Below are 18,792 nucleotides of genomic sequence, written 5' to 3'. Positions count from 1 at the left end.
TAGCAGTTAAAGCTGCCACTTGCAACATCAGCATCCATAGGGACACCAGTTCAAGACCTGCCTGCACTACTTCTGATCCGGCTCCCTGCTGATGGGCTCAGGAAATCAGTAAAAGTAGCCCAAGTATTTGGGGCCCTGACATTCCTATGAGGGACCTGGAAGAAGCAACTGGCTTTTTGCCTACTACTGGCTGTTGCAGCCATTTAGAGATTGAACCAGCAGGTAGAAGATCTTTCTCTGTCTCTCCCTCTCACTTTATAATTCTGACTTTCAAATAAGTAAAGAAATATTTATTAAAAATGAACTCTTCCATTCATGAACACCTCCTCCCGTTTTGTGTACTAAAAAACTACAACATCTATACTTTCCCCACTTAAAAAAGCAGAGCCAGCTAGAAATGTCATTTATGGCTGTATGATGTGTCACTGTGATGCCTTTTGGGAACTTATAATGAAATTACCATGACTTTCCTACTCCCATCACACAACTCATGGTATAAAACTTCTGAGATTTTCCAAAAAGAGGAAGAAAATGAGGCTACTCAAGTCCTGTCTAAATCCTGCCTCCTTTCAATATTCAAGCACCAGCTCATATACACCCAAGTCATATAAAATGAAAGGCCTAAGTCATGTTATTTTCAGATCATTCTTTTCCAAGATTGGCTGCACCCACTTCTGAGTATGTAATTTTACTTCAAATAAACCTTGCTTCTCTGGTCATTTTACCTATGTCTCTTTTTGAATTCTTTCTTATGTTGAGACAAGAACCTGGACCCTGCTTAGCCTCCTCATAACACTAACATGAAACATAAGAATCACAAGGTATTACATTTTTGTAGCTATTGTGAACAACCCTGATCTTAAAGTTCTTTTTCAGCCATGGCATTTTTGTGTATACAAATATTATTGGGTTTTGAGTGTTGATTTTATATCCTGTAACTTTGCCAAGTTTTCTTATGTGTTACAATAGTATATTAGTGGAATTTTTTGGTTTCACTATATAAAGGATCATATTATCTGCAAACAAGGATAATTTGACTTCCTCCTTTCTAGTTTGTATGTATTTGATTTCTTTTTCTTCTCTAATGGCTTTGGCTAAAACTTCCAGAATTATATACAATAGTAAAAGGAGAATGGACATACTTCTTTAGTCCTATAGCTTTGTGGAAATGCTTCCAATTTTCCCAATTCAATATGATTCTGGCTAAAGGTTTGTCATATATTACTTTGATTGTATTGACATATATTACTTCTATACTCAATTCGCTTAAGGCATTTATCATGAAATGATATTGTATTTTATCAAATGATTTTTCTTTATCTATTAAGATAATCATATAGTTTTTATTCTTCAATATGTTATTGTGGTGTATTAAATTTATTGATTTGTATATGTTGAACCATTCCTGCATCCTAGGGATAAACCCTGGTCTGGGTGGATGATAATTTTGATGTGTTGTTAGATTCGATTAGCTAGTATTTTGTTGGGGAGTTTTTGCATCTCTGTTCATTTGATTCACCATTTCTCACCATGAGGCTTACTCTAAAAGAAATAATTCATGATTTGTTTGTAGGAGATATGTTTACTTACAATGACATATGCCCCAATAAATTTCCAACATGGATTCAAACTCCTAACTGTGTTTGAAAAATATCAGGGGGAATAAACTCAAAAGACACTTGTAATTTTTTTGGTTAATTCATTTTTATTTGAAAGATATAGTGATTGATAATGATGGAAGGGGAGAGAGAGAAAGAGTTCTTTAATCTACTGATTTATTCTCCAAATGGCCACAATGGGCATTGATGGACTGAGTTGAAGCCAGGAGCCTGGAGATTCATCTAAGACTCCCACATGGGTATTAGGGGCTCAAGCAAGTGGACATCATTTGTTTCTTTCCCAGTAACATTAGCAGGGAGATGGACTGGAAGCACAGTGGGCAGCACTCAAACTGACATCTTGATGTGGGATGTTGGTATTGCAGGCAGCAGCTTAGTTCACTGTACCACAATGCCAAACCCAAATTACCTGTCTCAAAAGATGGTCTTTCTTCTGGCTACACTACTTCTGACCCAGCTCCACGCTGGCAAAGTAGCAAAAGATGGCCCAATAGCTTGGATCCCTTCACTCATGTTGGAAAACTAGATGAAATTCCTGGCTCCTGGTTTTGGCCTGGCCCAGGCACAGCCTTTGTGATCACTAGGGGATTGAACTAGCAGATAGAAAATCTCTGTTTCTACCTTTTTTTCTGTAACTCTGCCTTTCAAATAAAATAACCTTTTAAAATATGCATATATTTAATAACTGCCATACTTAGGAATAGTTCAGGTTGTAAATTTTATGTTGTATTTTTGTGACAATCAAAAAAAAACTAGAGGCCGGTGCTGTGGTGTAGCAGGAAAATCATCCACCCAAAGTGCCAGCCTCCATATGAGTACCGATTTGAGTCTGGCTGTCCCACTTCTTTTTTTTTTTGACAGGCAGAGTTAGACAATGAGAGAGAGAAACAGAGAGAAAGGTCTTCCTTCTATTGGTTCAGCCCCAAATGGCCGCTACAGCTGGCATACTGTGCAGATCCAAAGCCAGGAGCCGGGTACTTCCTCCTGGTCTCCCATGGGGTGCAGGGCTCAAGCACTTGGGCCAACCTCCACTGCCTTTCCAGGCCACAACAGAGAGCTGGACTGGAAGAGGAGCAACTGGGATAGAATACAGCACCCCAACCGGGACTAGAACCTGGGGTACTGGCACCGCAGGTGGAGGATTATCCTAGTGAGCTGCAGCCCCAGCCCTGATTGTCCCACTTCTGATTCAGCTTTCTGCTATGGCCTGGAAAAGCAGTAGAAGACAACCCAAGTTCTTGGGCCCCTGCACCAAAGTGGGAGGCCCAGAAGAAGCTCCAGGCTTCTGGCTTCAGTTTGCCACAGGTCTAGCCATTGTGGCCATCTGGAGAGGGAATCAATAGGTGGAAGACCTTTCTCTCTCCTCTCTCTCTCTCTCTCTCACTCTCTCTCTCTTAGCCTCTCTTTAACTCTGCATTTCAAATAAATAAATATTTAAGATAAAATAAACAAAATTTCAGTTAGGAGTTCATGTAAATGCTTTTTCATTACACGCCTTTATTGTGATCTGAAATTTCTCAAGTATAATAGAAATTTTCATACTGAACATTCTTAAGGAAGATGGTCCTAGAGCTCACCAAACTACTATCTAATTTCAAAGACATTTACAATTTAATTTATAATTAAATTTACATTTAATTAAACATGAACTACATGCATGGATATTTGAGGGATGAGAAGTGTGTCTATGTAGCATAGTATTTTTAATACTATTTTACATAATTATTATTTCACATTAAGAGAAGTCATTCTATACTTATATTTGTAGCATAATACTATACTACTTGCATTACTAAGTTGTAGAAGTGTTATGATTATTTGAAACTGTACAAGTAAAAACTAGAGAACTGTTAACTGAATATGTCATGTTTAATTTAATGAGTGATATAATCTGCATGTCTAAGAGAGCCCATCATTTTCAAATAAATTATATGACATTACCTTGATATGTAGCCAAATGGTCATAGAATATTTATAGAAATATTTATTTTAACATTTTTCTAGCAAATCAATGATAATGAAAAAGCAAAGAACTTTTCATCAGAATGTTATAAGAATTAAAGCAGTTGTATGATGCAAAGCATTCAAAATACCATCAAAAACATGGGAAGTGCACATGTAAACTATTGCCATTAAAGTAACTAATGGGAAAAATTGGGAATCATTAACTATTTGTAAAATCAATTAGAGCATTTTTGCTTTAAATTTATTATGATTATAATTCAATCACTTGAGTTTATTTAATAATTAAAGTTGAGACATGCAGAAATTTAAAATCACAGTTCTCACAATAATTTTTGGTATGAATTTTATACCACCTACAGTGCAGAACTAATGTGCAATGTGTAAGAATTCTTTTAGAAAGTATATGAATAGAGGCTGGCACTGTGATGAAGTAGCTAATCTCCCATGTGGTGCTGACATCCTATATCAGCACCAGCGCATGTCCAGGCTGCTCCTCTTCCAATCCAGGTCTCTGTGGCTTGGGAAAGGAGTGGAAGATGACCTAAGTGCATTGGCCCCTGCACCCATGTAGGAGACCCAGAAGAAAGCTTTGGGTCCCTGTCATCTGGGGAATCAACCAGAAGATGGAAGACCTTTCTCTGTGGCTCTACCTCTTTCTGTAACTAAACCTCTCAAATAAATAAAAATAAATTTTAAATAAAGTATTTGAATACCACACATTGTTTACTAATATTGGAATAAAACCCAAGAAAAGATTCTAAAATGTGCACAAGATAAATGCCAATTACAAATGGATTACAGACCTAAATCTATCACCTGATATTATCAAATTACTGGAGAGCATTTGGGAAACCCTGTAAGACATTGGCAAAGACAAAGAGTTCTTGGAGAAGATCCCAGAGGCACAGGCAATCAAAGCCAAAAATCAGCAGATGAGATTTCATCAAATTGAGAAGCTTCTGTACTGAAAAAGAAACACTCACAAAAGTGAAGAGGTAACCAACAGAATGGGAGAAATTATTTACAAACAATGCAAGTGATAGAAGATTAATAATGAGAATGTATAAATAGATCAAGTATCTCCACAGGAACAAAAAAATCCCAGTTAAGAAATGGTCCAAAGATTTAAACAGATATTTTTCAAAAGAGGAAATCCAAAATGGCCAATAGAAACATGAAAAATGGTTCAGGATCAGTAGCCATCAAGGAAATGCAAATCAAAACCACAGCAAAGTTTCATTTCAACCTAGTTAGAATGGCTTTCATACTGAAATCAACAAACCAAAAATGCTGGTCAGGATGTGCAGAAAAAGCTACCATAATCACTGTTGGTGGGAATGTAAACTGGTAAAACCATTATTCAAATCAGTTTGGAGATATCTCAGAAATCTGAATATAGAACTACCATATGTCCCAGCCATCCCACTCCTGGAAATTTACCCAAGGGAAATGAAATCAGCAAATAAAAGAGTTATCTGCACCCTCTCCCCCCCATGTTTACTGAAGCTCAATTAACAATAGCTAGACATGAAATCAACCTAAATGTCTGTCAACTGAAAACTGGATAAAAAAATATGGGATATGTACTCTATGGAATGCTACACAGTGGTTAAAAAATGAAATCCAGTCATTTGCAACAAAATGGATGAATCTGTAAATCATCATACTTAGTGAAATAAGCCATTCCCAAAGGTAAATATACTACATTTTCTCCCTTATCTGTGATAACTAATAGATAACTTGAAAGGAAATCTGTAGAAGTGAAATTGACACTTTAAGAAGTAATGATTTGAACAGCACTTTTCTTGACTGTGGAGAAAGAGTTTTTTTTTTTCTTAATGGAGAATGGGTGAGAATGGGAGAGGGAGGAGGATATGGGTGGGAGTTGGGGTGAAGGGTGAGCATGATCAGAAGAATTACTATATTCCTAAGGTTGTACTTATGAAATTTGTACTCATTAAATAAACAGTTTCTTCGGGAAAATAAAGATTACCTTGTCCTGCTCTTACGAAGCCTATAGTAGTATCATCATATAATGCAGTAAAGACGTCCCTTGTACATCCAATATTCTATTGATGGCATAATCAAATAAGGACATGAAATAAAAAGAAATTTAAGGAACATCTCTTGAATAAAGAGCAATACAAATACTCTAAGAATAATTATTGTGTTAAACAATATATGAAGTCATATATTAATAACAAACTGGATATACTAAAAGATGCAAAGGTGGTTGACAATTAAAAATGAGTGTCGATTACCAGTGTAAGTAAAAATACAAGAAAAAGTTACATAATCCCTTAAATTAGAAGACTTAATCAATTTAGTATCTAACCTTAAATAAGAAGCTGTTAGAATAGTACATCATAGCAACTTCATTAGTCCAACTAAGATTACCTACTAGTGAGCCTATTAAAAACAGCATAATTGACACAAAACATTGAAATCTTTTTCCCTGGGATCAGACCTAGATGAAGTTGTCTGTTCTCATTATTTCTCTTCAATATTGTACATGACGTGTAGTAAGATAAAATAATAAAAAGCAAATACTGGGTGAAAGGACCAAATTTTAGCAATAAAACTCAATATATGTGGATGATGTCATTATCAACAGATAATCTAACATAATTCTTATGTAACAGAAAATATTAACAAAATTAAACAAGATTACTGGGTAGAAAGTCAATATATGCCATCAACTGGTTTGCTAATCACCAGCAGGAAATAAACAGAAAACGATTTGAAGGACAAAACAGAGACTAACAAAGAAATCCCTGTTAGAGAAATCAAAGAAAATATAGTCCATGTGATATCTTTAAGTACATTCAGATAAACAGCTTTACGAACCCTCACATGAGCTAACAGCAAGAAGCCAAGACTGCCGGAAAGGCAGCGTTCAGCAAGCGTCTTGTGAACTGCAGCTCTCAGGAAGCAAGCTTGGGCTCACAGGATCCAGCAGGACCACAGACAGCTGAGGGCGCCCAGAAGCCAAGGTCACCAGAGCAGGGACAGCGCCCCCTGCTGCCGGAGCACCCGGGCAGGAGAAGAAGGCAGCCCCAGTCTGAGCCCCACCTCCCCTGTTACCAGGCACCGCCCCAAGGAACCGCCCCAGCCTAGCGGATTCTGATTGGCTGCACCTTCTGTGACGTCGCGCGGCCGGCTGTGGCAACTGTCCAATCAGGCACGTCAGGGCGACCCTGCAGAACCCCGCGGGACCTTTCTTTGTGGCAGCGCTGGGAGGGGTCCCCTGTGCTGCTGCTGAGCGGGCTTGGGAGCCTCAGGGGCTGCGCTTGTGAAATTCTTCACCTCAGGAGCCGCCCAAGGACCCCAGAATGCCTTGGAAGCGAGGGAATGGTGAGTGTGGGGCTCACCGGGTGGGAGTGAAGGACCCTTATGGGGGAGAGGGACAAGAAACTAGGCCTGGGCAAATATCAGGGGCTTCTTAAGAGGTTCGATGTTCCCCAGAGTCCAGCGGGCAGGACATTCTCTGGGAAGGAAAAGTCAACCCCCTTCAGAGAACCTCTAGGCACGCCCAGAGCAGAGCTGCCCCTCCCCTCCAGGAAACCTCTGGGCGCGCCCAGAGCAGAGCTGCCCCTCCCCTTCGGAGAGTCTCTAGGCACGCACTTATGATGTCACTGCGACCGGCCAATCCTGTAACACCTCAGCACTCTCCCTCAGCATTCTCCGGTATGCTAATTGTCCCTCCGAACCAGCCAATCCCGTGCCACCTCTGCATTTTACACCAGCACTCTCCACCAGCATTCTTCGCCAGCATTCTCCCATATGCTAATGGTCCCTCTGAACTGACCAATCCTACGCATGCGCATTAGGAATATGCTAATTCGTTGCCTATATAACCTGTGTGAAACTGCCGCTCAGGGCTCCTCACTGCCTGAGGTGGGGGCCCATTTGCGCAAACGTTCAATAAAAACCTCGTGCTTTTTGCATCAACTGGTCTGGAGTCTGGATCTTTGGGCGTCCTCCCGAGCAAGTGGGCATCTCTGCAACTGAGAGGTCCAACAGGAGCTGCGCTGGTGGCCAGGACCCGGGCTTCTGCCCGTGCGGGCTCAGCCCAGGGACCACAGCCCCAGGTCTGCCCTGTTTCTGCAGTTAGGGCGGGACGGCCCTCAGGAGACCATGGACTGCACTGAGGGGAGGAGCTGTGGTCTGTGGGTCCTCCTGCCCCTCTTTCTGTCCAGGGTGCCCTGATTCCCCTTACTTTTCTAACTACACGGGGAGTGGAGTCTCAGGTACACCGCCGGGTTCTCTCGGAGTAGCTCTTCCTGGGGCACTGAGTCCTTTTCCTGTTACCTGAGCACAGCATCCCACGCAGGGTGGGCGGTAGAAATGGTTTATTTGGCTCAAGGTTTTGGTCCGAGGTTGAGCAGTGTCTGGCAGTGTCCTTATGTTGGCAGAGCCCTGAGGTGGCATGGGGACAAATTCAGGGAGGGAGAGAGAGGCCAATTAAAGTGGACTTCATGGTGTTGGACCTCTTAGTTGCAGAGATGCCCACTTGCTTGGGAGGACGCCCAAAGATCCAGACTCCAGACCAGTTGATGCAAAAAGCACGAGGTTTTTATTGAACGTTTGCGCAAACGGGCCCCCACCTCAGGCAGTGAGGAGCCCTGAGCGGCAGTTTCACACAGGTTATATAGGCAACGAATTAGCATATTCCTAATGCGCATGCGTAGGATTGGTCAGTTCAGAGGGACCATTAGCATATGGGAGAATGCTGGCAAAGAATGCTGGTGGAGAGTGCTGGTGTAAAATGCAGAGGTGGCACGGGATTGGCTAGTTCGGGGGGACAATTAGCATACCGGAGAATGCTGAGGGAGAGTGCTGAGGGAGAGTGCTGAGGTGTTACAGGATTGGCCGGTCGCAGTGACATCATAAGTGCGTGCCTAGAGACTCTCCGAAGGGGAGGGGCAGCTCTGCTCTGGGCGTGCCTAGAGATTCTCTGAAGGGGATTGACTTTTCCTTCCCAGAGAACATCCTGCCCGCTGGACTCTGGGGAACATCGAACCTCTTAAGAAGCCCCTGATATTTGCCCAGGCCTAGTTTCTTGTCCCTCCCCCCAAAAGGGTCCTTCAATGGCAGACCCCCGGAGATCAGCCATTAACCCATTAATCACGTGAGTGGATTTATCTTAATCACCTCTTACAAAGTCTGACCTGGACGTCCCCCCCCTCCCCTTTAAGATTCATTTTTTTATTTGAAGGTCTGAGTTATGCACAGAAGGAGAGGGAGAGGGAGAGGGAGAGGGAGAGGGAGAGAGAGAGAGAGAGAGAGAAACAAGAGCGATTGAGAGAGGTGTCTTCTATTCGCTGATTCACTCCAGATGTGGCCACAACCGGCTGGGCTGATCTGAAGCCAGGAGCCAGGAGCTTCTTCTGGGTCTCTCTGGCTCAGAGGCCCAAGGACTGGGGCCATTCTTTACTGCTTTCCCAGGCCATAACAGAGAGCTGGATTGGTGCCCATGTGGGATGCTGGCACCACAGTTGGCAGCTTAACCTGCTAGGCCACATTGCTGGCTCCTGGACCCACTTTTTAATATCTCACAATTGGGGTTAAATTTCCCCATGAGTTTCAGAGGGGACACATCATTTCCAATCCAGAGCACTGAGTCTGGCAACAAACCCATAATGTACAGAGATTTCCCCAAGTAGCCAGATGCCAATTTCTACCCTGAAACTTACCACATTATAAACTATTTTCTCCCACAGAAAATCAATAGTTCAAAGGTTTGTTTTCTGTTTGTAAATGTTTTCCCTGAGAGGAAAGCAGGTAACATCTACTTGATACTCTAATATAAAATTTTTATGCTGAGATGGGTGATTGGTGTAATAGTTAAATTGTTTGAGACGTCTACATTCCATATCAGAGAGTAGTTGAGTTTGAATCTTGCTCTTTCAATTCCATATTCTTGCCAGTGCACACCATGGGATGCAGTAGGTGATGGCAGTAGGTGATGTTTATTAAGTACATGGGTTCCTGCAACCTGCATGGAAACACAGATTAAGATCTTAGGTTTCTGGCTTCAGCCTGGCCCAGTCTTAGATGTAGTAGGCATTTGGTGAGTGAACTATTGGGTGGACAATCTCTCTTCCTCTCTGTCTCTCTCTCCCTCTCTCTCTCCCTTTCTTTCTTTCTCTCTCTCTCTCTCTCTCTCTAAGAAATTGATTATTTTTAAAACAACTTTTTAAATGTTGAGAGCTGGGAACTAAATCCAGGTCTCAAAATGGCTTAAGGTTCCCAATCACTTGAGCCATTGCATGCTGGATGTGTCCCCAGGGTTTCCACTAGCAGGAAGCTTGAATTCAACCAGCAGTGGGAATGGCACTCAAACCATGGCACTATGTGATCTGGGTGTCCCCAGCAGCATGTTGAGCACTAGGCCAACTGCCCCCACCTCCTACTGTCTTGTAGAGGTGCTAAAATGTTCTAAATTGGCAACAGAGATGGCTATCAAGAACTGGAAAGGAATGAATTGTATGTATTTTTTAATTCACAAATTCCATAAGTGAGCTATATTCATGACTCAATTATACTAATAAGAAAGTTATATGATTTCTGATAATTTTAAAAGTATGTATTGGATTATTTCAGTTTTATGTAATATTTAATATTTTAATATTCCAAACTCAAAACCGCATGAAATTTGTCTTCCTTTCACTTCATATTTCTATAGACATGTGGATATAAATACAAGAGAAAAGTGATAGGAGGATGTAAACTGTACACCACAATGATTGATTCAGGACAGGGGTTGTGAGGAAAGGTAATATTAATTTTATCTGTGTATTTGTTTTAAGAATATATTTGTAAAATAAATAAATGCAAAACAAAAATGGCCTGACAACACAGGTACATGACCAAATATTTTTAGTAGCAGTAATCAGAAAAGATTGTCCTTAGCTCTTAATCTTTGTTGGATTCTGCATTTGTCAATCCCGCTCCCTGATTGTCAGTCCTTGCATCCTCATAACAGGGACTATTCATTTTTCTGCATTCAGGAAAAGATAAATCCTCCAAATGTGAAGTCCAGCCAACACATGGAGTATACAGCTTGGACACAGAGAAAATGAGTGCCTAGCCAACTATCAGTGAGCATGGTCTTTCTAATTTCTCTCTTCTCAGGAATTCTTACAGAATCCACACTGCCAATCCTAGTATGAGCAGCTCCTGGTGGCAGAGGTGTAAGACCACCTAAATAGGAGGAACCATTCCTAGGAAAGGACATAAGGACCAAATGCTCTTTGGTACAGATTAGCTCTTTGATACCTGCAAGTTCATTTTCTGTTTCAAGGAGTATAACTTTGAGATCTATATCTTCATGGCACAGTTGCTTCTCTGGTCTGAGATGCAGGGGTCTAGGCTTAGACGTTTGAGACTCATTCCTTAATTTGTGGAAATAAAGTCACTGTAGAGAAAGGGCAGAATCAGAGAAGCCACAGGAATTTGAACAGTACAAATGATATCTTAGGTATAGAGGAAACCATGGGTAGGTTGTTAACCAAGAGTTAGCACATCACACTCCCACTCAAGAACATATCAGCCCTGACCACAGGAGCCATGCCCATCTCTATTTGGAGAGGAGCTTCTTAAGTAGTGAGAGATCCATGAAATTCTGTTTGACCTCCTTGCCTAGTGGGTGGCACAAAGCAGCAAATGTCAGGGAAAGTTGAGGTCCTGCTCTGAAAAGGGTAAGAGACACAGATGAGCAGATGGATTTTAGGAGTTCCTAGGAAAGTAGCTACTAGACATTGTAATTGTTGTATTTGTACAATGAATTTGGGAGGCACATGTCTTAGGACCCAGTATCTTATTCCAGTGTATACAATAGAAGAGTTTTCCCAACTCTCAAATATGATCCATGGAAGACTCACAAGTTACTTTAATAGATTAGAGCAAGCATCTTTTATTTTTTAAAAGAATTCTAAGCCTCTATGCATATTAATAAAACAAATCTTTGCATATACAGCAATGTAAAATTTTAACAACTATTAAATTAGTATAATTAGGTGCAGTCAATTTGAAGGAGGAATGGTGAACACTGGTATAGAACACACTGTACCAACACACAGGATTTATTGTTCTGCTGGCACAATCTGAGGGGCAGTCTCCTACAGTTTAAGATGCAGCATTTAACAGCTATGGAAATGTGCTCCTGAAGCAGCCTGTGGATTTTACCTTTAGTTTTTAGCTCAGTGTGATCCCTCACTTTGTGATATCTATCTCTGACCCTTTTCCAGAACTGTTGACTTTTCTCTCATTCTTTGTCTTGTCATGGTCATCATTTTTAGCATTTTCTGGTTTTTTGTCTACATTTCTTACCATCTCTGCAAAGCAAACATCTTTTTAAAGGTTAGACATAAGTTGCCATAGTAAGATCAGTTTCTTGTTCAAACATCTTAAAGTAAAATACTCATTGCAATTTTCCCCATGCTTTATGGAAGATCTGTAATAAAAACACATATAGGACATATTTGTTCTATAAATACAGTACAATTGTCAGAACTAAAAAATAAAATAAATATAATGAAAGTGATCACCACTGTCCACAGTATACTTTTTCTATTCCTCACATATCCCTTTAAAATGTAAGCTTGTGAATCCATAAATTAGTCACCATTATTCTACATGGTTGGCAGATACAGGCCAATTCTGATGCATCACATCTGGTCTCAAGGTAGCAGGGCTGAGGCCCAGGAAATAGACACATCATCTTCTTTTTTCTTTGTGAAGGGGTGCAGAGGCCTGGGGGAAATGAAGTCTCTCCCTTCCATGACAGCACCAGCACAGGTCCATGGGAAGGGATTTTTCAGGTCTTTCTCAGTGCAGGTCATGTTGCTCACTCCCGTCCTCTCCTTCCCTGAAATTCTAGGCCCTGCAACCCTCCTGATGCTGATTCAAAGGCACTGACTGTATTCTGTGTTCCTGAAGGTAAGTGCAAGAGGGAAAGATGGGATCCACAGACCACAGGATCCCTGGGGAGTAGAACGTTTGTTTTCATCTTGTTGGGAGCAGAAGCATCGGTGGTTCTCATGTGGGTGAGGCCTGATAGGGAGTTGCTTGCCACAGCTCTGAGCCTGTGGGGAACAGCAGAGTCATTAAAACCTAAGATCTGAGGGTGAGGAAGCCCACCATGGTCTGAGCTTCAAGTGATTACTCTGCTGGAGGTAGGTGCTTTGCTAGAAGGCCTGTGTTCTTCCATCATGCAGAATCTGATTTCACATGTTTCATAAATGATGTGGTCAATCCAAGATGGCAGTGAAGCAAGGAACAAATGCATGTTGTATGAGCTAGGAGGTGTTTGGACTGAGTTTAGTTCCAGCTCAGTCACGAGAGTATCCCGTCACTGACCCAGTACCAGTGACATAGCCCTGATTTCCCAGAGAAATCATTGTGTGCCTATGTATAGGCTGTTTACAACAGTGTAGCTGTATTTGTGGGGTTTTTTGCATCTCCTCAGCAAGTGAAACTTCCTGCCCCCTGCTGCACTGTGTATCCTGCCCATAATGTCATATGGGTTTATAGATACCCACACAAATTATAGTTTCCAAGAATGCTGGATCTCAAAGGGAAATTAGAGTGCTGATGGATGATCCTATTTTCTTTAGAAAAAAGTAGTTTGCTGTATGGAAGAATGATTTCATGAGTAGAAATCCACTTGAAAGGATAACCCTTTGGTCCACACCTGCTTAATGCTACACAGGTAAGCAAATAGATGCCTTCTAAAGGAGAAGATCCTAGCATGGTATGGCTGAGGCAACTATGGATACTACTGCCCAGAAAGATAGAGATTTGAGTGATGCTATCTTTGCTCATGCATAAGCTACTACAGACTGAGTGACATTGGGAAGTTTGTATAATCTATGAGAAGCAAGACCCTAGAAAATATTACTTACTGGAAGGGTCTTGAAGGTGTTGCCTGCAGTGGAGGGGGTAATTTGCCCTTCTGAGAGTCTATCTATATTGCCCCAACCCCATTCCCAGTACTTCATTCTGCTTCCATTATTTCCAGAATTGGAGCTCTCTGAAGCCTAGTCTGTAACCACAATTGGTATAGAGATGTGATGATGCCCCCTCTGTCCTGAGAGTTCTTGCTGTCAGGACAGGGGAGGTGAAAAGGATCTGTCTGCCTGATAGGAGAGATGGAACAAAGGAGCTTTTTAGGAGATAAGTGAGTGGACCAGTGTCACATGATTTGAGGATATCAGGCCCTCTCCGTTTTGAGCAGTGCTGTCTGTCTTGCTGCAGCTAGTTCAATACTCAAGTTTAGTTTTGAGATTGATTTTAGGAATCACAGTCAATCTAGAACTATTGAAAGAGACTTTGACTTGACCATGGCTATCCTTATCCTTTATCCCCAAACTGTATATAGATTGTGTGAGCCCCAAAGGTTTGTAACACAAGTTTTTCTCACTTAATTCTAGTTATCAATGATTGATAGTCATAAATTCTATAGACATTTAATATTAAACTTTTTTTAAATGTTTAAAATAGCAATCACTTTATTAATGGTTTTGATAAATACAAATGAAATGACATATAATGTAAAATATATGTAAAAATTGAAGAATAGTCTTTTTAAAAATTAACATTTATTTGAAAGGTAGAGTTACAGAGAGGCAGAGGCAGAGAGAGAGAGAGGTCTTCCATCCACTAGTTCAGTCCCCAGATGGCCACAGGCCGGAGCTGTGTTGATCCAAATCCAGGAGCCAGGAACTTCTTCCAGGTTGCTCATGTAGGGGCAGGGGACCAAGGACTTGGGCCACCTTCTATTGCTTTCCCAGGCAATAGCAGAGAGCTGGATTATAAGTGGAGCAGTTGGGACTCGAACTGGTGCTCATATGGGATGCTGGCACTGCAGAGGGCATCTTTACCTGCTACACAGCACCAGCCCCTGGAGCATAGTCTATGATCTGCAGACTCTCATGTGGCAGTGACCTTGCTGACATCCCTCTGGTTGGTGTGGCTCATGCTCATGAATATATCTGTGTGTGATCATGAAGTTCTGATCATTGTATTTGTCATGCAATTCAGTTTTTTTCTAACCAATTCATAACAGCATTTTATTTGCCACAAGTCAACAGAAAACTTGCAAATTTAAAGTATAACCCCGGGGGAGCGGCAAGATGGCGGAATAGGCAGGGAGCACACTTAGTCCGGGGGGAGAGAAAGTTTAATATAAGTGGAGATACTGCAGGGTCAAGGAAGAGTAGGGGATGAAACAGCAGAGGAAACTCTTCCGGAACTAGTGATTCACAGTGGACCTGCGTGGAGAGCGTGGGAGCCCAAGTTCGGGACACCAGCGGCAGACTCAACGCACCAGCGCTGGAACACGAGGTGAGCCGAACCTCCATAGCCCGAGATACCAGCAGGCAAGCGGAAAGAGGAGGCTAGAGGGAACGAGGCTTGAAACTCCGTGGGGAAAAGTTCACCAGGCTAACTAGAAGAGAGATAGGAAAAAAATTAAAAAAGTGACCGATACAGACACAAGTTTCTCTCTCTCCGCTCACCTCTCAAAGGCGAGCAAGACAGAGCAGGCGCCATTTTGGACATACGTCATAAGCAGGGCGACCTCAGGTCTGCACCAGCCCTGAGCCTAGCAGAAAAACCTGACTCTGGGGGGAAGGGTGAAATAACAGATTAGCATCTAACTTGGCAACCCAGTGGGAGACTGCAGGAGAATTGGAGCCCACACTGAGGGCAGCAGAGATTCCCTGTGTGGTCCTTGGGAAAGAGCTTCCAATCTCTGGCTCCTGTGGGCATATCATTCGCCTGCTAACTACCTCCAATTACGTTCAGCTGTGCAGAATTACTTCCCTTTTGAATCAAAAAAAGAAAGAAAGAAAGAGAGATTTACCACACCTAACCTGGGAGTGTCATCTTTGACACACCCTCAACCCTGAGGAACCAAACACAGCTCTCAGTCCACACTCATCTCAAGCCTCTAAGGCTCCACTGAAAGCAGACAGTCCACTTAATATAGAGCCATAGTGTAACAAGAAAAAACACCACAGTCAAGAAACCAAATATCTCCAACATGCCAAACAACAAACGCAAAAACCAAGCTAACAAGAACAAGGAAGAAACTATGACGCCCCCAAATGAAAAAGACACCCCAATTCAAGATTATGAAGATGATGAGATAGAAGAAATGCAAGAAGCGGATCTCAAAAAATTGATAAGAACATTAAGAAGTTCTCAAAAACAAATTCTTGAACTACAGAAATCCTTCATGGACAAGATAGAAAATCTCTCTCGTGAAAGTGAAATATTAAGGAGGAATCAAAATGAAATGAAACAACTAGTGGAACAAGAAACTCTGATAGTGACTAGAAATCATAATGAAATGAAGAGTTCAATAGATCAAATGACAAACACATTAGAGAGCATTAAAAACAGAATGGGCGAAGCAGAAGAGAGAATATCAGACTTAGAAGACAGAGAACAGGAAAGGAAACAGGCAAACCAAAGAAAAGAAGAAGAAATTAGAAATCTAAAAAATATTGTCGGGAATCTACAGGATACTATTAAAAAACCCAACATTCGGGTTCTAGGAGTTCCTGAAGGCATGGAGAGGGAGAAAGGATTAGAAGGCATTTTCAGGGAGATACTAGCAGAGAATTTTCCAGGTTTGGAGAAGGACAGAGGCATCTTAGTACAGGAAGCTTATAGAACCCCTAATCAACATGACCAAAAGAGATCCTCACCACGACATGTTGTAATCAAACTCACCACAGTGAAACATAAAGAAAAGATCCTAAAAGGTGCAAGAGAGAAACGTCAGATCACTCTTAGAGGATCTTCAATTAGACTCACAGCAGACTTCTCATCAGAAACCCTACAAGCTAGAAGGGAATGGCGAGACATAGCCCAGGTACTAAGAGAGAAAAACTGCCAGCCCAGAATACTATATCCTGCAAAGCTCTCATTTGTGAATGAAGGTGAAATTAAGACTTTTCATAGCAAACAGAAACTGAAAGAATTTGTTGCCACTCATCCTGCCCTGCAAAAGATGCTTAAAGATGTGTTACACACAGAAACACAGAAACATGGTCAACAATAAGAAAGAAGGTAAAGGAAGGAAACCTCACAGCAAAAGATCACAGGAAGCTGAATTTCTCTTTGACATAGAATTAAACTCTGATGCTCTGTTAAAGCAATGTGTTAAAGTAATCTATTATGTTCTCTTGATGTCTGTTAAATTCTAATTGTTCAAAAACAGCTGCATTTTTATTAAGAGCTATGGGTTATTTAAATATGTGCTTATTTTCAAAGATTGGAATAATCACCTTGTAACAATGATCAAATTTGGTCTTTGTTATGTCATGATTTTAAGAAATCTTATTTCAACCAGATATTTTGGATTTTGAGCCTTCTTGGCATTCTTGACAGGCATTCAAAAAATCAAAGTTTCAAACAATCTGGTCTCTAAAATTTCCAGTAAATCCTGGACTTTGGTTTTTCCAGTTTGGGACCAACTGAAAAAATCGAAGGACCTATGTCTCTCATCTTATAGAGACACCAACTAATCAGTCTATTTGGAGTATATTAGAAGGACTGTCAAGATGAGATGTGGTACCAGACTTTAAGTTTCTATAATGGAAAATGCTATTAATACAAATGTTTGAGAATTAAAAAGTCTAATGATCTTGTGTTACTAGACATGATAGTTATCTTAATGAGAAAGCCCCAGAGGCCTAAAGGGTTAAATACTTGTAAAATCCTACAGGTGCTTTCAAAAATACTGTGAAGTAAGCAAGTGCCTCTTGTTGGTTGATGAGTTTATAATTTTAAACATGGCGACCTAAAGTCTTTTGTCATCCACAGTTATATATGATGTGCTGCTCATAAAACTAAAGCGTTGTTGGTTCTGTGTTTAGCTGTCCTCCTATAGGTTCCTATGGACTTTTTCCAGCCACTTCCATTGTATTCAGTACTTTGGGATGGCTCTGTAAACAGATGAAGCCAATAATGTATTAACAGTACCAACTGAGAGAAAGTATGGTTAACTGAGGTTACTAAAAACAAAAAGCAATTCAAATCAATTGGCAATCTACAAAAAGAGTTAAATATTTTAAAAGCTATTATTAAAATTGCTATATGGGTCTATTATGCTATATTATATGTGTGTACATATTGTATGTCCACATGGGGAAATTTTATTAAGAGTTTTATTTTAAATGGCTTATAGATAAGATTGTCCATAAATTTAAGCTGCTAAAATCAATCAAAGATACATTTTAATTTGTGGGACCTGAATCTGTGTATCATATGTTTTAGACTTGTTGGTAGAAAGAAACTAAAAACATTTTAGATGGTTGTGCTTAAGTTTACTGGTTAAACAAACTACACCATGTTAGATATTTAAGAGGTGTTTTCAAATACATGATTCTTAAAATTTACAGAAGGCATTGGACCTTCTGGTAAATGTTTTCTTAAGTTGTTATCTAATGGTTGAAACTGTTTGCTAAGTATTCATGTGATATTGCTATTGTCAGCAAGCGATCTAGGACTTGCTCCCTCATTTCTCTATTCTAAGCCCAACTTGTTCTTTCATTTCTCTATTCTCTTCAAGGTAGGAAACTAATTCTATTATGAAGGAATCTGTAGGATGCACAAGTTAATCTTTAGACCTTATAAAAGAGATGGCTAACATTTTTCTGCAATAGCATAGCCAAAATAAGAACTTAAATAATAATCTCATAGCTAGATTCACTTCGCCATCAGCGAAGTATACAGTAAGTAGAAAAAACCTCCCTTTCAGACCAAAGGGAAAGAAAGTCTTTAAGTGAGAATATAATTTTCCTCATGGGCATTGTCTACCTTAAAAAAACTACTACAGAACATGCCTGTGACTATAGACTTGTAGTTCAGGCCACCGAAGATTAGAGATGGGACACGGGCACTCCCTTGACTTGCATCCTCTGGTCTGCTTGAACACAAACCAGGAGGAAAAGAAAGCTCGGCATCAGAAGCAATGGGTGGCAGGCCTATTAATGGCTGATCTGTACAGTGATCTGCCCTCAAGGAGACCCAACAGGCCAGTCCACTGCAGTGGCTTTCAATGTGGTAAGCCTGGGCTTCAGCAGATGTCAGCTTGTGAAGAGCCCTGGCAGCTCTGCCAAGAGTTGGATCACTGGAAATGGACCTGCCCTGGAGTCGAAGGATGCCCAGGTCAGAGCCACAGATCTTATTG

This window comes from Lepus europaeus, unplaced genomic scaffold (genome assembly GCF_033115175.1).
Source record: "Lepus europaeus isolate LE1 unplaced genomic scaffold, mLepTim1.pri SCAFFOLD_3_1, whole genome shotgun sequence".
Classification (NCBI taxonomy): domain Eukaryota; kingdom Metazoa; phylum Chordata; class Mammalia; order Lagomorpha; family Leporidae; genus Lepus; species Lepus europaeus.
This window is presented reverse-complemented; position numbering follows the sequence as displayed.